The following is a 23,855-nucleotide window of genomic DNA, read 5'->3' as shown; positions in this document are numbered from 1 at the left end:
ACATCTTGACTGGTGGTGGCTTGTTCTTGATCAAATTCACAATAGATTAATTCTATTTTATCATGGAAACTGTTGAAGTTCACTACAGAGCTTAGCCTAGGGAGCAAATCTCCGTTTGCAGGCCACAGGCTACAGCAAGGACTCCATAATGTTTCAAACATCTCTCAGAGTACTTGAAGTATTTTCAATACGGGCCGCAAAAATAGGTACTGGGCTTTCTGAATAAATTTCCAGAGCTTTTATTGGGTCTCCATATAGAAGAGTTTAGCCTGAACACTGTAATCTCACTGCCATAGCGCTTGTTAGAGTTTGGGAATGGTGTCTGGCGTATTAATGACTAAATATCTGTAAATATGATCGTGTGTAGCACTAAAATATGAATAGAATTGGTTCTGGAAAATGCCTATTGGAGACATCTTTTCTCTTGACGGCTAAAAATATGTCTTGGGGATTAATACCATGTGTTCCAGAGAAACAGCCCTAGCATTGAAGTGATGCCTTGAGGTAGCAGTATTAAATCTTTAAGAGGAAATGATACAGGTTGTGAAGGGCCTCTGGCAATACCACCATTTTTACTGGCACTACCGTACCAATTCAGGATAGGGGAGAAGACTCTCTCGTGTAATATCACTTCTGGTGGATACTTCTACCTGCAGATTTCTCATCTGTTGAATAATTTAGATGTCATACTGGGTCCGTAAAACTTCAAAGTTCTGTGACACTAGTAGGGGGCACTGACTTCAGAGAAGCTATATCATGCGCTCCTGGGCACAATAACACCTGTTCCCTTTTTTCCACACAGATCCGGATCTTGCTGTCTGAGAGGAAGCGTTTGTGAAAATTCTTCACAAAGTAAAAAATGTGAAGGCATTGCTATGTCTCCCACAAAACGTTCAGTCTTCAAGCCTTGTTGGGACTTTGAGGGTCATATGCCCGTCACTGACTCCCACTGTTTGCCTTTGATTCATAAAGCAGTGGCAAACATATTAGTCAATCAAAATAACTATTGATAAAGCCAGTAGGTTTTCTCTTTTGGGCCGATTAGTTTTGCCACTGGTGTTTGTGGATGGGGTGGGGAGTTGCATGTGGGAAAGTCCATGAGGGAGAGAGCAATATGGAGCACGAGGAGCTAGAGGGGGCACACAATGGAGCGAGCAACGCAGATTACAGCGGGAAAGATGTTTTGAGAGCAACACATGAGGGAGAGAGCTATTCAGAGCATAGGGGTACAGGAAGACACATGGGAGAGAGAAACATGGAGCACAGGAGAGCTAGGGTGTTTTCAAGGGGGAAAGCACATGCGGGGGAGAGCAACACGGAGTGCAGTGGTGTTATCCAGAGAGGAGAATTACACAGGGAAGAGAGCGATGCAGAACACATCAGGGAGTGTTTTAAGGAAAAAAAGCATGTGAAGTAGAACAACACGGAGCACAGGGTGATGGGAAGTTCACTAGGGAGAGAGGAACATTGCTCTGGGGCAGGGTATTTGCAGGACGAAATGATTCATGGAGGAAAGCAACATGGAGCGCAGGGATGTTTTGCAAAGAGAAGTGCACAAAGCGCTGTGTAACATGGAGCATCAGGGAAGAACACAAAAAAGCAATTCAAGGCAGTGTGGATTGCAAGGGAAAAGACCACAAGAGTGAGAACTGGAAAATACATGGATTCTTGTGGAGTGCTTAACCAAAAAGTGAAAATGAGCAGTAATAAGATACAAGTCAGCCAAGCAATTGAATGGTAAAGTGGCTACACTCTGGGAAGGGGGAAAGACAAGATGGGACCAGGAATTCCACTGATTAAGAAAGAAAGAAAATAAAGGGGACCAGTGGTAAGCAGTGGATGGGCTGTTGGTCAATTGTAAGTTCACATTAGGTCTGTTACAACTAGACAGCTTGCACTGTCAGGATGGTGAGACCTAAAACCACTTTTGATGGAAACCGTATCTAAACAATAACTACAGTCACCATTTTCAGACAGTAAATTTTAGATGCAGGTGCTCTTGGTTGTGATCATGACCTAGAACTATGCATCCTCCCCATGCCGTCTAGATTTCTGCTGGAGGAATTAAAGGTTAGGAGTCATCTTAAACATTTTAGAGCAGATACAGAGGTCTTTCATCTGGGTCCTGTCCTCTACATTTACTGGCTCCTCCCGCCTTTGGTGATGCTGAAGATATATTGAGCAAATGTTACAAGTTGGCCAGTTACCTCAATCAGCATTTCCCAAACTGTGGTTCACGACGTAGCTTTGTGAACCAATTTTTGGGTGGATCGTGAAAGTCCTGGGCCTGTCCAATTTAAGCATGTTACTGCACATTACCTACTGACCTATTTCTACGTCTTCACATCTCGCCATCACCGAGAACACCATTCCATGGGGAATGTTCTCCTCGAAGATGGTAGGATGTGAAGTCGTAGTAGTAGGTGAGTCATTAATCTGCAGTAACATGGTAAAATAGAACAATGTTGAGAACACATACATTACTGGGAACATGAGCGCACCTATCTGTTGGTGTCCTGTTGTATTTTCTTGGTAAACATAGTATTTTGACCTCTGGGACTGGCGAGGAGCGAGGTAAAATCGCACACAAGCTTTAAATGTGACTGACTCAGTCCTACTGGCTTTCCAGCAGGACTGGCCTACAAGTAATTAGAATTATCTACTTATCGTAGTTCCCCTCTGGCCCTGAAGAGAGGCCCATGCTGCTACAAATCATGGCAGGCTTCAACCCCAAAGTCAGGCCGTGACTGTTGATTTGGAAAAACAACAGAAAAGCAGATGCTGCAAATTTGTCAAGTTCAGGATTATCCATGTATCATCTTTAAAGGAGCTTGATTTCAGCTTCTGCGTAGACATGGGTCAGAAGCAGTTTATAAGTGTAAAGCTAGGAGCGTTGTGAAAGTTTGTTTAAATTGAGCTGTGATTCCAAAAAGCTTGTGAAGCACTAACCTAGATAAGTAAGCATAATCACCCTGTGAATACAGTGACTTTTTGGGCCTTTATCCCAATTACACAACCTCACACTCCTTGATATCAAAAGTCTCTTATTAAAGTAATCAAAAATGCTCATTCAAGTAGGGTTGCCCAGTGGGCTTATTAACTCCACAAAGGCCTTTATGTTACAGGTTCTGACCCCAAGAGGACAGACCCATCCACTGCACCTAATAATGATGGCACCTTATATTTGAGTATCTAAATAAGTTTATTCTGTTAGAGACTAGCTACAGAATCATCCTCTTTTAAATATTACCACAGGCGTCAGAGTGGATCCATAAACATTTAAGCAATACTTCTGCACACCAATAGGTGGTGGTGTGCGGTTCCACACGGATGCTTTTCCACCCCGTAAATGACTTGCCGGGCATATATAGGTGCAACTCCTGCATCCTCATGTCGGCTCATTTCTTTCCATTCCACCAGACATGGATATGGAGGTACCGCTCCTCTTTGAGAACTTATCTCGGTCAAAAAATATATTTTTTCTGTATGTACTGGACATGAAACGACAGTAACAACTGTCGCAAACAAATGTGTGGCAGATCCTAATTGAGGGGGTCCAGTAACAACTCTAAGGCCTGTAGTGACTGTTCATTGGTGAAACCAGAGACCGCAAGGTGAAACTCTACATCACCAAGCACAGGAAGAGTCCGCGTTGAGACCGGTACTTTTTGAGATCTAGAAGTAGTAGGAGTTGTTCCAGAGGTCAATCTTTGTCTTGATCAAAATCCTTTGATAAGTTGAAGAAAATAACACAATAAATCTAAGTCGGACTCTGCCCCTTGAGGCCATTCACTCTCCTCCGAGAAGGTGTAGGGACGGCACTGGCTGTCGCGATCTTGCTCCCAAAGTCATTTAACTTCGGGCCCATCCTGCACTTATTCCAGCACAACCTGAGTTTCGGGACTGTCTGCTAATCTTCAACAGATGCAAGAGTTCTGGTTGGCCCTGCTCCGACTCTTTGGATCCTTATCAACTCCCTCTGGCATGCCTGCAGGCCCACGGAACCAAGAGGTTCTCCACCTGGATTACCACCAGTAGATTTGCCCTCTGCGCCGGCTGGACCCTTCAAGCCATCACTGGGTCCACCTTAGACTCCAGTACTGACTCCGCCTCTGGAAGTCCTTCAGCTGGGCAAACATTAATTTTGCCCTGATTAACCTTTTAACCAGGCTTTTAAAAATACTTTGTTGGGGGCATGGGCCAAACCTTGCTCCTGCCCCCCAGTCAGCCACAAGATTGTACAACGTCACTGCCCTGTGAGACTCAGCATTTCTGTCTCTGCACCCCTCCCCTGAAAGCTTTCCGGTGCTGGCGTCTGCAAGCAAGTCTAACCCCAACACGTTCCCGACTACACCCCCGAAAGAGAGTCCAAGCAGGTGGACACTTAAGGGGAAAAAGTATTTTGCTGCTAGCTAATGAGACTTTAGATGACATCTGGAGAGGTGGGACTTAAATTGCGTTTACAGAGTTACAGCGAGATTATGAGATGGGGCGCAGGGGGAATGGCTTTCATACATAAGATGCACTGAGGAAACATGTTTTGGGAAGGCGATACATGTCTGGGAAGGCGATCAAATAGTAGAACTGTATAAAGAAAGTTAGAAGGTACCCTGCCAGTTATTTATAGAGGTCCCAGCTAGGGGATCCTACTGTGATAAAGTGAGGGGGTGGTTAACTCAGAGGCTGAGGCTGCACAGGACAAAACTAAGTCATTCCAACCAAACTAGACAACATGTTTTGAAAAAATACATATTTTTTTATTTTCTCTCTTCTTAAATATATTCAAAAGACATACATATATAAATTTAAATAATCAGTGATATTTCACAAAATACATAAGCAAAATTCTTTTCAGGATTAGGGTCTGCCCACACTTCAATCAATCTACCACACTCATTCACACAGGGAGTTTCCTAGCTACAATAGGGACATTCGACTCTCATTCATCCATTCTTATAGTCCTGGCGCAGGCAACAATAGATATTAAATAAGTTGCCTAAAACGGGGGGTTAAACCAGGAGGGTGGTGTTAATACGGGTCCTGATGTTTTTTTGGAACGGTTGCCGTCTTCCTGGGACAACGTGCCGACGCGCGTTTCGGTGGAAGGCCAATATGGCCGCACCTTCGTCAGGGCCAAGGTAGTATGCTGGGCAGGGGTAAGGAGTAAAAAATCTGTTTAGGTCATTGGAGACGCCTACGAAGTAAGGATCACCTTCACCATTTTAGGAGGGGGTAAGTTCCTTTTATCACCCAGGTTTAAGGAGTGTCCTGTATCACGAAGTTGGCCGACCGAGGCAGCCGGCGGAACCCCATCAAATGAAAACGACAGACTATTAGACGGAACCCGCGGATGCGGTCCCCCGCTATGGTTCTAAATACTGTCGGTGGAATCCATAAGCCAAAGCCGGGCTTGATTTAACTCTAAGTTACGGAAATACCAGACGCACTATATCTTTTTACCCGATCTATGACATCGAAAGTAAAGGATTAGAAAATACAGGAATATCTATCAACTATCCCTCTTCCTGATGCCCGGCAGTATTTAATGAAGAAGCTATAACTAACTAACTGAGCAACAAACCGGAAGAAGGACCTGATATCTCTGTCTGTCCGAAGTGATAGGATTCATTCGACCGAATTAATTGATTTGATAACCCTATAGGAGGGGTCACGGGTGGACTCCTTAAACCTGGGTGATAAAAGGAACTTACCCCCTCCTAAAATGGTGAAGGTGATCCTTACTTCGTAGGCGTCTCCAATGACCTAAACAGATTTTTTACTCCTTACCCCTGCCCAGCATACTACCTTGGCCCTGACGAAGGTGCGGCCATATTGGCCTTCCACCGAAACGCGCGTCGGCACGTTGTCCCAGGAAGACGGCAACCGTTCCAAAAAAACATCAGGACCCGTATTAACACCACCCTCCTGGTTTAACCCCCCGTTTTAGGCAACTTATTTAATATCTATTGTTGCCTGCGCCAGGACTATAAGAATGGATGAATGAGAGTCGAATGTCCCTATTGTAGCTAGGAAACTCCCTGTGTGAATGAGTGTGGTAGATTGATTGAAGTGTGGGCAGACCCTAATCCTGAAAAGAATTTTGCTTATGTATTTTGTGAAATATCACTGATTATTTAAATTTATATATGTATGTCTTTTGAATATATTTAAGAAGAGAGAAAATAAAAAAATATGTATTTTTTCAAAACATGTTGTCTAGTTTGGTTGGAATGACTTAGTTGTGTCCTGTGCAGCCTCAGCCTCTGAGTTAACCACCCCCTCACTTTATCACAGTAGGATCCCCTAGCTGGGACCTCTATAAATAACTGGCAGGGTACCTTCTAACTTTCTTTATACAGTTGTCCTTCCCCCTTGGCCTGCCTATATCTTTAAGATACCCTACGGGGAGCCCCCTTCTATTGTTGTTGATCAAATAGTAGAAGCCTTACAATTAGAAGACAGCGTTTTTACAGAGCATATATGTGGAAAGACAATTTCTCTCTTATAAGAAGATAATTAATAATGCTCCAGACCCAATGAACACGATTAAGCCGACTTGGGAGTGGGACGTGGGCACTTTAGAGGAAGTTTAATGGGCAGAAATACTCCATGGTCCAAGGGAGGTTGCAATATGTGCCAGACTCCAGCTAATACAACTTGAGGTGTTAACATAGAGTGTATTACCCCAGATCAGGGTTGTATAGAATGGGTAGGTGTGAAAGTGGGAATTGTCACATTAGGTGTGGGTTGGAGGGATCCTTGTATCACTTGATGTGAGTGCCCAAGTATTCAGGAATACTGAAGGAAGACAACAAGGGTAATGTAAGAGGTGGTAGAATTGGCTTGCCTTTAGATCCTAAATGGCTCCTTATAACAACGGAGGCCAACTAAGACTGGCCCGACGTGAAACAATGGCTGATGCTGGCAGCAGTGGTTGCTAAGCGTAAGATAGCAAGGAAATGGGGGGCGATACCCAGCCCAGCATTGGAGGAATGGGAAAACGACCTGGATTGGTGCTGGAAGCCTGAATCAGTGATTTATTAAAGTAGAGGGTGCCCCAAAAAAGGGGAGAAAATCTGGTTGGCATGGCAGACCTAATATCAACTCTAAGAAGGAAGGGGGGGGTTGTTTGAGGTTCTTATGCGGGTGGGCTGAGACCGGTTAATGGGAATTGATAACTTAACTTTAAATGAAACCATTGATGTAATATTACTGCTCTTTGTACGTACAATAAGTTTGTGGATTAATAAAAAGAGTTTTAAAAAAAAGTATGTTCGTCCACCAACCTGGTGCTTCGATCAGTAAATGCCAGCTACCTTCTGGGTGCTATTCCTAGGCCTGGTGGGATATGGTGGCTCAAGTCCTCCCAGATGCTCCTGATAACCTCCGACCTGTCCTCGCCCAGCCCATACAGGAAGGTCGAGAATGGCTAAGTTCACAATTCATTGCTGCCTTCACACCACTGGCTTCCATCAGACAGGCTCTTGGCAGCAGTGTTGCCATTCACCGCCACGCTAGTCTGCTGTCCACTATTGTTTCAGGCGATGTCCAGTCATCCCTTATGGACTGCCTTTCTAGAGGAGTCTCCTGTTTGGGGAAGAGGCAGACTCTCATCTTGAGAGTCCAGGAGAGCAGGGCCATGGCACTCTACCTAGGTTTTATTTGCTTCGCCAGCTGCATCGGCCCTACCGCTTCTTTTGCATCTTCGGCAGGGGTATTCATACCGTCAGCTAATCCAACCTCCACAGAGCACTTAGCAGTTCCGCAGTCATGGCTGTGGAGCCCATAGCCCCTGCAGTCAAGGTCCAGGTCAACAGCCACCCAGTCCACTACCTCCCTCCCCTTAACCCGCCTGCCAAACTGCTTTAGAGTGATCTTGGTGGAGCACAGCTACCTGGTGGAATGCAGGATCCAACACATTTTGCCAGGTGGTCTGGCCATAACATTGGAAAGATGGGTCCTGCAAATTGTTCGTCGGGGCTGTGCCCTTCCTTTCATTCTCTCACCGCTGTTCATTCTACCGTCTCCCCAGCGGCTGATGAAGGACCATCTCGCCATTTTGCAGCATAAAGGTGCAAGCCCTTTTGGCCTAATGGGCTATCGGGAGAAGTAGGAAGTGATTGTCATTCTTGGGCACCAGAAAGTTGCGGGAATATCAAAGGCTTTTGTCCTATAAAGGAGCTGCACTCTCTCAAAGTTTTCCTTCAGGGGAGAAATTCAGTGTAGTCACAGTGGCCTAGGTCTTTTCTACCTTAAACCCTGTTGACTGGATGATGACATTGGACTTATTTACATAGGCCAATCCTGCTGTCCTGTTGACGCTATCTGCGGTTTGTAGTTCGCAGGAGCATTTCCAGTTAGCTGTGCTGCTCTTTTGTCTCACCAGTGCCCCTCGAGTGTTCATGAAAGTGATGGCGCTAGTGGCAGTACATGTTCAGAGGGCAGGAGTTCCAGTCTTCCTCTACCTTGATGACTGGCTGTTGAAGGCAAACTCGCCCCATGCAGTTCACACCCTCCTCCAGACTACAGCGAATCACCTGTCCCCTTTGGAATTCAATGTGAACCTCCCAAAGTCGCACACAACTCTTTCTCAGATGCTCCCCTTCATCAGAGCCATTCTAGACACAGGTCAGTTTTGTTTCATTCCTCGGAAACACAGAGGCTGGAACATTCAGGCTATGATCCCAATCTTTCAATTCCTGTCCTGGATTTCAGCGCGGTCGACTCTGAGGCTGCTGGAACTGATGGCCCTAGTCGAGCACATCAGGTGATTTATGCAGGCTCTGCATTCAAATCTGTAGTCTCAGTGGGTCCAACATCAAGGGGACCTATCTGACCACGTTCAGATTTCAGAACATACTGCAAAAGATATGCTGTGGTGGTTTCTGGATCGTGATCGTCAGCGGCAGTGGTGACCGATGCAACGCTTCTGGGTTGGGGTCGTCATCGGGGAGAGGTGGAGATCAGAGGACTCTGGTTTCCGCCAGAGTCTTGGCTCCTTAACAACATTCTGGGGCTGAGGGCCATCCACTCGTAGTTTGAAGTCTTCCATCCATCCATCAAGGGGAGGCTGGTACAGGTGCTCGGGGACAACTCCACTACCATGTGATACTGGAACAAGCAGGATGGGGTGGGTTCACAGATCCTGTTCCAGGTGGCAAGGCACCTCTGGACATGGGCTGGTCCAAGGAATTGTCCTCCTTTTGAGCTACCGGGCAGGGTTGTTGAATGCTAAGGCACACAAGCTTTGCCATTGATGTCTGAGACGCATCCCTCCTCATTTGGAACTCTGGACTTCTGTATGACTTTCCACCAATACCGTTCCTGCTCAGAGTCCTCAAGAAGACCAAGAACAACAGGGCCAAGTCATACTAGTGGCTCCGGAATAGGCACAGAGGATATGGTATTCAGACTCCTGGGCTTGAGCATTTCTCTTCCTTTCAGACTTCCTCTCTTGCAGGACTTGCAATAGCAGGGCAGGGTTTTGCCCCAGGCCATTGCAATCTTCATCTTTTTGCCTGGAGATTGAGTTAACTGCCTTTGATCTTTCTCTGGAGGTGGTTAATACCCTCTTGGCAAAAAACTGTAAATGCCTGTAGTTGGGACAGATTTGTAGCTTAGTGTGGTGCTCAGCAGATAGATCCCTCTCCAGGATCAGTTACCTGGTTTTGTTGTTTGTTGTGTCCTTGGACCAGGAAGGCTTTGCTGTGGGTAAAGTCAAGGGGTATCCTTTGGACTTTTAATGGTTGCCGGATCAGCCCTAACTATTTAAGCCTCCACTTATTATGCACTTTTGTTTATTAAGGTGTACAATATTGATTTCTTCCCTATCCCTTTGTAATGTCACAGTGGGACCTTAACTTGGCCCACACGTTTCTGATGTACACTGCCTTCGAGCCACTTCAGAGCTACTCCTTGCGGATTCTCACCATCAAGACAATGTTCCTTGTCTCCATAACAGCGCAACGTGTGAGTGCGCTTCAAGCCCTGTGTTTTAACCCACCATATACCACTTTCTTTCCAGACAAGTTGGCTTTGTGGGCACAGGCATTCTTCCTATCGAAAGTTGTGTCACCATTTCATGTCTGTCTGAATGTCACCCTCCTGGAATTCTATGCTTGCCTCGCCCCTCTAAGGGGCTGGGTAGACTCCATCGCTTGGACCTCAAGAGTGCTGAGCTTCTACATAGATCGTTTCAAAAGATATCCGAGTTCCCCTTTTGCAAAAAAAAGGCAAGGCTGTGTAATAGAGAAGCAGCTCAAGCTAGGTTGGACACTGCAGTAAGATCTGCTACTCACTGGCTAAAAAGCAGCCTGTATGTAGAAGGGCTGTGTGCTCATTCTAACATGATGAAAACCTCTTCCACTGCACGCGGAGTCTTTGTTCTGAAAATTTGCTAGGCTGCTACATGGGCATCTCTAACTGTAACAATCAAAGAGTCCCTCTGTTTTGGCAGAGTAATACATTGTTTCTTTCCCAGCTGGGTGGAAATGATGTTTTTAAATATATAAGGAAAAGCACTGATTGCCTCAAATAACCCTCACCCACCAGGGTTGCCCCTTGGTGGCATGCTTCATCATTGTGTTCTTCCCGTCCCTCTGCTTAACAGGGAGTGTTGCGACCTACGAAGACGTGGGAGCACCTTCAGTTTGTGGTATGTGTGGATGAAGTATGGAGGGTTTAATCAATACATCAAATAATCACAATGACTAATTGGCAGAGATGAAAGAGCGTATTAATCAAATCTTTTAGTTAATCTTTTTTGCAAATCACAAGTTAAATTCAGCTTAATCTCAAAGGTCGATATATGACAGAAAGGTAAAATCAATTTTGGTTAATGAAATCAGTCAATAAATGCATCGAAATTGCGTTCAATAAAGGTAAGAATCCTTGTTCTAAGAATTGAAGGAAAATTGGAGTTAATCAGAACCCATAACAGTTTATAGTCAGAGAGAGAGCGTGAGAAAAGCTTTAACAATGAAATGAGCTCAAAAAGATTAAAAATTATCAAAGCAATGTTAGCAAATATATGGATAAATGGGCAAAAAGAAGTGATTCTCAAAAGGAATGGGTCCGAAAGTAGGAACCTATTCTAGGGATAAGCACTATTATAGACTACATATTTCGCGAAGATTTTGCAAAATGTTGCTGTTCTCATCTCGGTCAGCCAATTTGATGCCTGATGCGTTCCGGGGAACAGGATCACCCATCTTCTCACACAAATACAATAATCCTCAGACATCAATGTTACATTTGCAACTAAATGAAATCAACTATGCTTTCCCATCGAATCTGCTTCATTCAGCCTTGCTTTCTCATATATGTACGAAGTTTTAAACTTTATAATATCCGTTTTACCAGTAAACTATGTAAAAGTCAAAACATCTATATTAATGAAAAGAAAATGTTCCGCAGGATCATCATTAAAGGGGGAAAACAAGTGGGTTAGAAAGTCAAATTCAGATTTTAAACTCTGCATTTCAATTAATGAACTCTTCACTACCCTATTAAACGACAAAATATTAGTGATGTGTATCAGTGATCTTTGCACGAGTAGAAATATTCTGTGAATACTTGAAACTATATAAGCAACGTATAAATTATTATGAAAACTGGTTCATGGAGTGGTCAAGAATCAAACTTTTTATGTGCCTTCAGCATTTTCTATTCATGCTTGTTTGTCAAGTAGCATTACTTTAACCATTTTTTAGGTCTAGTACGAGTAAATAGAACAACTTTCAGCTTTATGTATTCTGAGAACATTATTTTTTATCAAAGCATGCACATTAATTCTGCACATTTAATTAAAACAAATGTTATTTTCTTGTTAATTTCAAATCTTCCCTTTTTATTCATTTGTTCTATAATAATTGATGGTCCGAATTAGTATTTTTATTCATCTGTCACTTCTTTAACGCATACTGTTGCTCTACATTCTAAAGCAATCTGCACCCTTGTGAAATAAAAAAATAGATGGCCCCAATGCCCAGTAGCAAATCTGAATTCCGAAACCTAAACTGGAATACCAAATTCAGCTCCATATCCAGAACCGGAGTCAGATTGGGAAGTCGGGCATTGGCCGATGGTCCGGCGCCCAAGTGTTACCTGTGTGCCATTTTTTAAGCCCTCTGTCAACTGACCCACAGAACCTTGCTGTCTTCGCGAGCCCCCCAGCCAGTCTGCTCTATTGTAAAGCAGGCTGACTTTCTGGGCAGGGACTGCCGCACTAGGCCTGCCGTCGCAGTCTTCAGCTTAGCCCCTGTGAGCCTGCACACACACCCAAAAGCTGTGTTCCTTCTCCCCTGCTGAGCTGTCAAACAGAGGGGGGGGGGGGAGGGGGGGACGGGAAGAGTAAAGCAGCCTCACTGGGTGGTTCAGTGTTGGGTGATATGGCTGTTGGGCCATCTTCACTTCATCCCCATTGCCCTTCTCCCACCGCTGAGGCCGGCCCAAGCTTTGTTCTTTGCTTCCTTCCACCTCTGCTAGGCCATACATAGCCCTGAGACTGTAGTGGGGTGGGGTGGGGAGCGGATGAGTGGGAAGTGGCCTCCCTGTGGGCCAGTTGTTGCTTTGGCTATAGGGTCATTCTCGCCACACACCCCTGGGCTCTACCCAGCCCAAGAGCACCGCCTTTCCCCTAGATGCTCCCCACTGGACCATCACATCATACTCAGGCCTTAGTGGTCGGAGAAGGAGAGAGTATGCAGAGGCTTCGCTGGGGTCCAGCTGTAGTCACCTCAACCCCAGAGTCTTTCTGGGCTGAGTGTAAGGTGGGGGGAGTGTGGAGGGGCGCCTGTGTGTTGGCTTAGGCCTAGCTGTGACGCTGCCTTGACCAGAGCTGCCAACTTTAGAACTCTATAACTATGTTGGAGTCCCGGCGTTAGCTCAACATCCTGTGATTCTGGGCTAGTCACTTAATATCATGAGGCTGAAAAAGAAATGTGATCACCTCTAACACAACTGGTGCTCATGTAAATAGATCCAATGCCCTTGGGACTAGTTCACACTATATAAAACTACAAAAACTTTAAAAAAAATAACTGGCCATTGTTCATGTTTTAAAATTCTGCAAACACCTGTGCATGATAATTAACCCGTTCCCAGCGTCGAACGTTCAGCGCCCAGTGCTGAACGTTCGGAGAACGAATGCTGGCCCGTCGGCCAACGGTCGTGCGCAGCACTGGGGAGGTAGCGCTCGTGACGACCGTTGGCCGACGGCAGCAATTAAAGGGTTAAGGACGAATCATTATATATTATTAAAACCTTATGTTCGAGGCATGTGGGCTGCTGAATTCATATCTGTGCATAGATCGCCGCCTAGTGTTGGGTCCGGATGATTGCACATTGTTGTCCTGGAAGAGTCTTCGAAGTATCACGAGATAGGTGGCTCCTCCCCTGGACTACAGTGCGCATGGGCATCGCCTCCATCCCCAGATTGTTTTTTTCCGCCATTGGGTTCGGATGTGTTTCGGTTCCCTCTGTCGGAATCGATAGTTGTTTAACTTTCCTAACTTGAGACTAAAAGGTCTTTAGGCTTGGCGTCGGTATTGTTTTCGTTCGGGTTTGTCTGTTCTTCAGCTCCGAACTCTTGCTGCCCTTCCGCGTGCTGTCGGCGCGGACGGGCCTACACGACGCTCCAGACATGGAACGGACTCCGTTTTACAGGTGCCCGGTGTGCACCTCAAAGTATTCACACCTCGACGTGCACCCGGTGTGCAACAAATGTTTGTCGCCGGACCATGATGAGGCCAGGTGTATGGCCTGCTCAAAGTTCCGGTGTAAAAAGACTCACAAGCTTCGTCGGGCCGCTAGACTCCAGGCCCAGTTATCGGCGCCCCCGCCAGACAACATCTTCGAAGAAGACGTTGGAGATGACAATGTCTTTCAAGTTTCGGACTCTAGCCCGGCGTCGGAGGAAGAAAACTACGACGCGGGAGATGAGGAGTTTGATGAAGTCGTCGGTGAGGTAGGGGACGACGATGGGGCCATTGCCACCGTGGAGGATAGCTCGGAGGAGGAGCATCCTCAAACTGACTCAGGGGTCAACCCCCACTATACGGCCCAGGTCGAGGGATCGCCTTCGGGCCTTACCCAAGACCTCATTAATCGTTCCACGGCCTCGCCTCCGGGCCCGGCCACGGACATTTCTGATGCGCCACTCCCGTTGAAGAAAACGAAAGTGAAGCCATCGGGGTCCACACCAACGGTTTCGAAACCGAAAGTGAAAGTCGCACTGGTGGGACAGAAGGCTCCAGAGGCCTCAATGTCTAAGAAATTCAAAATGGCCGACATCAAGAGCCACGCCAAGATGGCCGACCCGAAGACCCCGGTGTCGAAGCCGAAGGCGAAGACGACCAACGCGGCCGCGTCGGCGCCGAAGGTGGTCGAGGTCGATGACCCGAAGAAAGCTCCAAAGAAGCGTCAGGACGACTCCAAAGCTCTGGCTGCGCCGACTCCGGCCGTCAGGGCCAAGGATGGTGATGTGTCGGCTCCGAAGGCCGTGCCTTTCGCCGCCCCGACTCCGGACTCGGGGAAATCGCTCTAGCCGGTCCAGCCCTCCCCGGCCTTAACAAAAAAGGTCGTGGAGACCCTGCAGCGGATTCGGAAGGACGCTGTGGCTCCCGAACCGAAGGATGTGGTGCCGAAGCCTACACCAAAGCCGGCAAAGGCGCAGACGCCTATCCGCTACACCCTGCCGCCGAAGACGACGCCGAAGGCTTTCGCTCCCAGGCATGGGGACGGGGTGCCTTTGAAGGTGGTGTCAACGCCCAAGGCGTCATTGGTAGTGCCGAAGCCTCGGCTCCAGCCACTCGCAGATGAGGAGCGTCGAGAGGTTATCATCGACGCCAACACCGGGAAGCTCTCTCTCCTTAAAAGGAAGATCACCTCGGAGCCGGTGTTGGAACATTTTCGTATTCCGCTCAAGAACAATAAGGACTCTGCGGGTACTTCTGCCCCTATAGAGCCTGCATCTCCACATAATTTGGAACTTTCACCGACGCATTCTAACGCTGGGGAAGGTGACGGAGATGAGGAGGACGAGTACAATTATCCAGCATACTCGGATCCAGAGGAGGTACATGAACCTTGGTCTGCCGGAGGCGACCCTGAGGACCCTCAGTCGGGTCATGAACCGCAGCTTTTTGCAGCGAAGACTTCGCCAACAGAGGACTCTGCAGCCTTCAACGCTCTGATTGAGAGAGCTGCAGCTAATCATGATGTCGACCTACATGCAGATCCTGTGGATGTCGATTTTCTGTTTGACACTTTCTCAGTGGCTGAAAAGTCAGTCAAGACATTGCCTATGATCAAGGGAGTGCTGAAGCACGCGCCAGAGGTTTTCAAGGAGCCCACTCGGGCGCGAGTCATCAATCCCCGTATTGACAAAAAATACAAGGCAGCGCCCTCGGATCCAACGTACATCAAGGGACACTTGCCACTGGATTCTTTGGTTGTATCCAACGCACGTAAGCGGGCGAATTCGCAGACCACGGGTGACGCTCCTCCCCCAGACAAAGAGTCAAAAATATTTGAAGCCTCAGGGAAACTAATTGCTGCGCAGGCAGCTAATATTTGCCACATTTCAAACACGCAGGCCCTACTTGCACGCTACGATAGGGCGCACTACGACACCCTAGAAACACTTCTGCAGCACTTGCCTGATCAGTACAAGGAGGCAGGTGAAATGTTGATTCAGGAGGGGAAGCTGATCACCAACGCTTCCATCAAATGTGCGCTGGACGTGGCTGATACCGCCTCCAGGGCGATAAACACTAGCGTGTTGCTGAGGAGACATGCATGGCTTAGAATATCAGGCTTCAAACCAGATATACAGACAACCATCTTGAACCAAACAGTTAATCCAGACCACCTGTTTGGCCCCGAGGTGGATGCGACCCTTGAAAAAATGAAGAAAGACACGGACACTGCTAAGTCTATGGGGGCCCTCCAGTCTCAGCAGTTTCGGGGTGGTTCCTTTCGCCGCTCTAATAACAGAGGCACCTCAAGGGGTCAGGCATCACAATCCACGCAGTACTATAAGAGCAACACCCAAACCTCATACACCAACAAAGGTAGAGGTGGTTACAGGGGCAACAACGTTAAAGGCAGGGGACGTGGAAACAACAGCTCCAGGTCCTCCTCCACCAACAAACAGTGACGTCTTGTCACTGCCCCCCGACCACACAACACCGGTCGGGGGGAGACTCCAGCAGTTCCTGCCCGCGTGGAAATCCATCACCACGGACAGGTGGGTCAAATCTCTTATCCAGTACGGTTACTGTCTGGAACTTACTTCCACTCCACCAAACATACCTCCAAGAAACCGTCCTATGTCCGGCGAGCACTTGCACTTGTTGCAGCAGGAGGTTCAAGTCATGCTGCAAAAAGGGGCAATAGAGCTCGTTCCACTGCAAGAAAGAGGAACAGGAGTTTACTCTCTGTACTTTCTAATCCCCAAAAAGGACGGATCCCTCAGGCCCATCCTGGACCTCAGGCCCCTCAACTGGTACATTCTATCGGAGCACTTCCATATGCTCACGTTGCAGCAGGTCCTCCCTCTGCTTCAACAGGGGGACTTCCTGGCTACGCTGGATCTCAAGGATGCATACTTTCATATCCCCCTGCATCCTTCCCACAGGAAGTACCTCAGATTCACGATTCAAGACCAGCACTACCAGTTCAGGGTTCTGCCTTTCGAGGTCACCACAGCGCCAAGAGTCTTTACAAAGTGCCTGGCAACTGTGGCGGCGCATCTACGCTGCCAGAACGTCCACGTCTATCCCTATCTGGACGACTGGCTCATTCAGGCAAAGTCAGAACAGCAGTGCGCCGACCACGTGTCCCGCACCATTCATCTCCTGCACGATCTGGGATTCTCGCTGAACTATCCAAAATCCCATCTCCAACCCGCCCATATACGGCAGTATCTGGGCGCGACAATAGACACTCTGGCAGCCACTGCGCAGCCAAATTCAGTGAGAATCGCCAGTATCCAAACGCTGATCCAACGATTCAGACCTCAGCACTCGCTTCCAGTGAAGGTGTTCATGCAGTTGATAGGCATGATGGCCTCCTGCATCTCCATCGTCCCGCAAGCGAGACTACATATGCGTCCGCTTCAGGAGTGCCTAGCACGTCAGTGGACTCAGGCTCATGGGCAACTGACAGACCTAGTGTTGGTGAGCGGTCGGGCATACAACTCTGCATTGGTGGAATCCACAAAACCTTTGCAAGGGCCGACCGTTCCAGGAGCCTGTGCCACAGATTATCCTGACAACGGACGCTTCTCTCCAGGGATGGGGAGCGCATGTACTCCACTACACAGTGCAGGGACTATGGACACTACAGCAAAGGAAGATGCACATCAACGTTTTGGAACTGATGGCAATCTTCATGGCCTTGAAGGCATTCAAAGTACATCTGTGCAACAAGGTCGTGTTGATCCGGACGGACAACATGACGGTCATGTACTACATTCAAAAGCAGGGGGGCACACACTCTCCGCAGCTGTCTCATCTGGCTCAGAGCATGTGGAAGTGGGCCATTCAGAGGAACATCTTCCTCATGGCGGAGCATCTCCCGGGCAAGGACAACCAGATGGCGGACCTGCTCAGCAGGCACAGCCACCAAATGCACGAGTGGGAGATACATCCTTCAGTACTCCAACCGTACTTCCAAAGGTGGGGTCATCCAGAGATAGACCTGTTCGCCACAAAGGAGAACGCAAAATGCCAAAGCTTCGCCGCCAGGTTCCCACACCCGCAATCGCAGGGCAATGCGATGTGGATGAACTGGTCAGGCAGATTTGCGTACGCTTTTCCCCCAGCACCTCTGATACCGCTGGTGGCACGCAAACTCAGGCAGCACTCGATGACTCTCATCCTGGTTGCTCCAACGTGGGCTCGCCAACCATGGTACACCACGTTTCTGGAACTCTCCGTGGTACCGCATCAAAGGCTTCATCTCACACCCAGCCTTCTGACGCAGAGCCATGGCGACATTCAGCACCCAGATCCGCAACAGCTCAACCTGGCGATCTGGCTCCTGAAGTCCTAGAGTTTGGCTACCTCAATCTTCCCCCCGATTGCATGGACATCATTCGGGAGGCAAGGAAGCCCACTACTAGAGCTTGTTATGCGGCTAAATGGAAGCGGTTTGTCATTTACTGTGTAAACCACGATATTGACCCGCTAGATGCTTCCATTCAGAACATCATTTGTTACCTGTTCCACCTGTACCAATGCAATTTGGCGTATTCTTCCATCCGCATTCACTTGTCTGCAATGGCAGCAAACCTCCAGAATAGGCAACACCTATCACTTTTTAAGGTCCCTGCTATCAAGGCTTTTCTGGAATGACTCAAAAGGGTCATTCCACCATGGACGCCACCAGCTCCGGAATGGAACCTCAATGTGGTTCTTACAAGGCTGATGGGTCCTCCCTTTGAGCCTCTGCACTCTTGTGAGCTTCAGTTTCTGACTTGGAAGGTGGCTTTCTTAGTAGCAATTACATCGCTTCGGAGGGTTAGTGAGTTGCAGGCGCTCACCATCCAAGAACCTTTCTTCCAAGTACACGCTAACAGGGTGGTGCTCCGCACTAACCCTAAATTCTTACCCAAGGTTGTATCTCAATTCCACATGAACCAGACAATTGAGTTGCCAGTGTTTTTTCAAAACCCAGAGTCGCTGGCGGAGCGGATGCTCCACACCCTTGACGTTAAAAGAGCCTTAATGTACTACATTGACAGGACAAAGGATTTTCGTAAGACCAAGCAACTTTTCGTTGCATTTGCCTCACACCACAAGGGAAACGCTATCTCCAAAGCAGGTATCGCTAGGTGGATTGTGAAATGCATTCAGATCTGTTACGCTAAGGCTAAACGCACTCTCACAATTCCACCAAGAGCCCACTCCACCAGAAAGTTGGGGGCCTCTATGGCTTTCCTAGGTAACATTCCCTTAGAAGATATTTGTAGAGCCGCCACATGGTCTACCACACATACTTTTACTAAACATTACTGTGTAGACGTGCACTCCAAACAGCAGGCAGCTGTTGGTCAGGCTGTTCTCAAAACACTTTTTCAGACTGCTGCAGCTGGCACGGGCGGCCGCCAATAATGGGAGGACTGCTATGTATTCTATGCACAGATATGAATTCAGCAGCCCACATGCCTCGAACTGCAAATGCTACTTACCAGTATGCATCTGTTCTTGGCATGTAGGGCTGCTGACATTCATATCGCCCACCCTCCTCCCCGGCGCCTGTAGCAGCTGCAGTATTCATATATATATATATATATATATATATATATATATATATATATATATATATATATATATATATATATATATATATATATATATATATATATATATATATATATACTCATAGCATGGTCATCACTCACATACTTCACTCCATCTCTGCCAATGGCTAAAAACAATCTGGGGATGGAGGCGATGCCCATGCGCACTGTAGTCCAGGGGAGGAGCCACCTATCTCGTGATACTTCGAAGACTCTTCCAGGACAACAATGTGCAATCATCCGGACCCAACACTAGGCGGCGATCTATGCACAGATATGAATGTCAGCAGCCCTACATGCCAAGAACAGATGCATACTGGTAAGTAGCATTTGCATTATTTTCAACATGGCTTTTCTGCCTTTTTATTTTGACGATCATTTAGACAGCTTTAGAAATCAATACATAGTGCATTTGCCTTATGTTTACTGTTTAAAATACATACTGATTAGGGACAAAATTACCGTATTCAGGTGATTTTTGTCATTTTCATACAGGCCAGGGTACTAAAATACCCCATCAGATCAGGTGTTTGTGGCCCGTGAACCGTTGTATTTCACCTTGCCAAAACTCAGTAGTTCTAGTTTGTACCCATATAATGGCTCTATAAGCTATAAAATGTTAAAATGACCAAATATTTCTATAAAGATGTGCCCAATGAGACTAATCAGTTTGGTGTTTCATGAAAGCGCACAATATCTGAATGTGGGCAACTTTTGTTTTTAGGAGTGCCCGGCCCTAATTGTGATCCCAATCCGACTCTGTCCAGAACCCTAACCTAACTCTTATATCTTTGCCACACATTTAATTCCCAACTCCCATCCAGAAACTAAATATATTAGGATGGTCTTGAAGAGCTTACCATTCATGAAACTGGCAGACTGGGCAAAGCACCAGTATCAGCAGCGCATCTCCACTCCAGTTTACTTAGTTCATACTTAGTTTATAATAAGCTCATACCGTATAGCATAAAACCCCTGTGTTGCTATTTGTCGCTCTTGTGTATGTATTATCACTTGCTATCATTCCTGTCTTGCTTATTCCCCCCTCCCTCCCCCCCATCTACCCTCTCGCTTCTCTTGTGTGTGTGTGCACACTCACTGGTAAATTATGCTGCCATTCCTTGTCTTGTGTATAATCACAGGCCTGAGTTGTAGCTTCTGACCTTTGCCTTTCCTTTTTGCACTTTTGTGCACTAGCACCAGTCGTGAATACCCCTTTGACTTGTCCTGCACTGTGTTTTCTGTGTGCATTGAGCAAAGTTGTCCCACTTTTCTTCTCCTGCCCCCTTCCCCCCCTCTTTCCTATTTGAGAATCTAGCACTCTACTCTGTTTGATGTTCTTTCTCTGAAGCAACTCAGATATCTGGCTGTGCACAATAGGCACTCAGTGGTCTGATTAATCTTGAAGAGAATGTCTTGATCTCCATGGAAACTTTGTTTTTCACATTAATGTATTTTTCTTGATTAGAATTTAAACCGACTTAGGCTTTGCACACAAGGCTCCTACTCATTGTAAGATTAATCCCTTTAGTGTTGGCAACAGTAAAATTATATTTGTATAGCATTCCACCTCCATTGCAGCAGCTTTCATAAGGTGGTAAAGGCCTTAGGTTTTGCCACCTGGAGCCAATCTTTATGAAGTCACTTTTTCTGGGCAATACCTATTACATTTTTGCACTTTGTTGTTACTCATTACACTGGCCACTTTTTCCGCTCATTTAATGGTAGTGATCATAAGTATATGCTTTCTGAATATACTTAAAATATACTCCACCTGTTATTCTGATAAATTTCTACAACTACATCCTACCTGGCTTTTTCGGATTTTTGGTCTCGTCTATTGGTTTTATGGTTTATTAGGAACAGCAACTCCAGTGACTGGAATCTTCTATCTTTGATATAAAGAGATTACCTCATTGAAACACAGCTGGCATTAATATTTGTTTGACCTTGTTTCACAGAGGTAGCAAGGCAGCTCCCTCTGTCTTCACCCCACATCTGTAGTAGGTCACGGGTAAAGGGCTATGGTACTCCCTCATTTGCATGGGATCATGCAACCATGGAAGTGAGGGAGTGCCGCCTGGAGATGCATTGGATTTAACATGTGCACCAGAACAAATTGGCCTTAAAGAAGCCACAAAGATACAGAACGTAGTGGGCTCAAAAACAGTTGCCGACAACTGCTTTGCCTCAGGGCACTTCTGTAATACAGCCCTTGGACTTAAGTTGAGAAGATTTGGTCGCAGTATAAGGGCTCAATTAAGGGCATGCCTAGTTAAGTGTCCACTCGCTGTATTTCTTGGATGTTTACCTTTCAAAAGACGGTGATGCTGCCAGCCTCCTACAGGCACAAAACCACAGCAAAAAATAAATGTGTAAAAATTGTTTGCTGAAAATGTTTAAATGACTGTGAATTTGGGGTTTCTTATTCTTTACATACTTATACACACAGTTGTTTGAGTTATCATTTTCAGGATGAGTAAAATGAATGAGGGAAGGGGTTGACTGGTGTGATTTTCGAAAATATGAGGATGTCCTAGATTAGGTTGGAATTATGTAAACCTGTTTGTGAAAGATCAGTGTAAGAAAATAGACTCCATCAGTTGATGGATTCCATGGTGAAGGGATGGGATTGACAAAGCTGAAGCCCACAACAAATGTAGATACCACTGATAAGCATCATTCTATGTCACAAATGTATGTCCCTAACTGAGCAGGCTACACAATACTCCTGTTGAGTATGGAGCGCTCACACTGACCACACAGAGGGAGTCAAAACATTTCACTCTGTTACTTGGAAGCCACTGTGAATCAAACGGAGAACCTCCAATTTATGAATGGATTTTGTGTTTAGCAACATATCCACATAAGGACTTCCTTTCCATTTGTTCTATTTAGTATTTCTTTTGATAAACACTAACCATGCCATTTTTGTATTTGGGTGCTTTGCAAGTAAACCAGTGGGAACATTTTATGCTCTCAAATAGAGTAGATAAAGGTGCACTATGTGCACTGTACAAATGCTAACAATTAACTCAGAGGTGACTGGAAAGTGTAGAACATCTATGCAATATTCTTCACAAACTAAAACTGAAACAAGATGATTTAGTTAATGACTTTTTTCATACTGCCATTATTGCACTAATGCAAACCCTCACAATCACAAAGTTTGAATTAGTAATTTGTGGATGTGGCCTCGATCTTGAAGCTGGGAAACTCGGTTCAAGTGTCGGCGGGGAAGCTTAACATACTCTGATTCTGGGCAAATCACTTAATCTCCCCATGCCTAACAAAATTCATGTATCTGTAACGCAACTGGTTCTCATGCAAAGCCTTTTTATACCTTCAGGCAGAGTTTGTGATGTATAAAACTTCCCAAAAAATAAATAAAAGAATTACAGAAAGTTGTACCCTAAGCATGCACAAATCATCCATCTTGAATAAGTGTCGCTCAATGATGCACATACATGTTAGCCGGAGGTCTACAATTGACTTTTCATCCCTGCTTTAGCCCTAGTATGACAAAGTGAACATACATAACCTTCTGTTTTGTGGTGAAATACATCTAACTCTTCCTAATTTTACATCTATTGAGGTCTGTGCTCTTCATCCAACACACACTAGATTGGCAACCTACCTTTTCCATTACTAAAAAAATGTGCCTCCGATAACCATTCGTCTACCTCAGGATGGGACACTAAGGATAAATTCACCTTCAACCCCACCAATTCTGAGATTTAGACTTTAGACTTTAGTACATCAAGGGTTGGAGTGTTGTAAGCAATGGGATGAGTAAGCGAGAGCCAAAGGAACAAAGATTACTTAAAAGTGATCTGAGCGTTTTGTCTTCATCTACTTCATGCTCCAGTCCTCGCTTGACAAAGGACGTACCTTAGGAATATGTCTTCAGAAATGTGCTTGAACATCTATTTGTATGCACACAAGTTATCTTTTTTTGTGCACACTTATCTGCTGCTTGGCATAGAGTACTGTGGAACCATACACTACTCATCCCTCACACACACCCAGTCTACAGTCCGAAATAAAAGTTTAAGATGCAGTCCATGAGGAGCCTCATAGGTGCCCGAGAGTGAAGCTCCCCCCTGCATCATCTGAAGCTGTACCCAATCCCCTAGTAGACGTACCTTGCGATGCACTTGACAGGACCATCTCTCTCTTCTCATATGACTGGTAGGAATTAGTCTTAAGCCACCGACCTGAAGGGGACAGGTTCATTCTGTACTATTCACAAATACATTGTCACAGTGGTAGTTGGTAGTAGCAACACAATGTAGCTTTATTATCCACTGTTTTTGTGAATTGGGCAGATGAAGCCAGGAGTTAACTATGTTCTGCAGAAAGAAAGTTACCTGCCCATCTTCCACAAAGAGCTCACCTTTATGAGGAAGACCGGGCCTAAACTGATAATCAGGTTGTCTGGGAAAACAGTTGTGTTGGTTTATACCTCAGATCGCCTCTTTGCCTCAGGTGTGTTGCAGAGGTAATTGCTACGAAGAGATTTGGTTTTAGGCGAGAATACTTGGCCAGT

At 46.2% G+C, this 23,855-nt stretch overlaps 1 protein-coding gene across 4 annotated transcripts in view; it reads left to right on the top strand.

Annotated features, from left to right (window-relative positions):
• The window catches only part of SLC19A1 (solute carrier family 19 member 1), a 171,948-nt gene that overhangs the window by 74,372 nt on the left and 73,721 nt on the right, over positions 1-23,855 (top strand). The gene's annotated exons all lie outside the window — the stretch shown is intronic.

This window comes from Lissotriton vulgaris, chromosome 2_1, assembly GCF_964263255.1.
Source record: "Lissotriton vulgaris chromosome 2_1, aLisVul1.2, whole genome shotgun sequence".
NCBI lineage: Eukaryota > Metazoa > Chordata > Amphibia > Caudata > Salamandridae > Lissotriton > Lissotriton vulgaris.
This window is presented reverse-complemented; position numbering and strand designations above follow the sequence as displayed.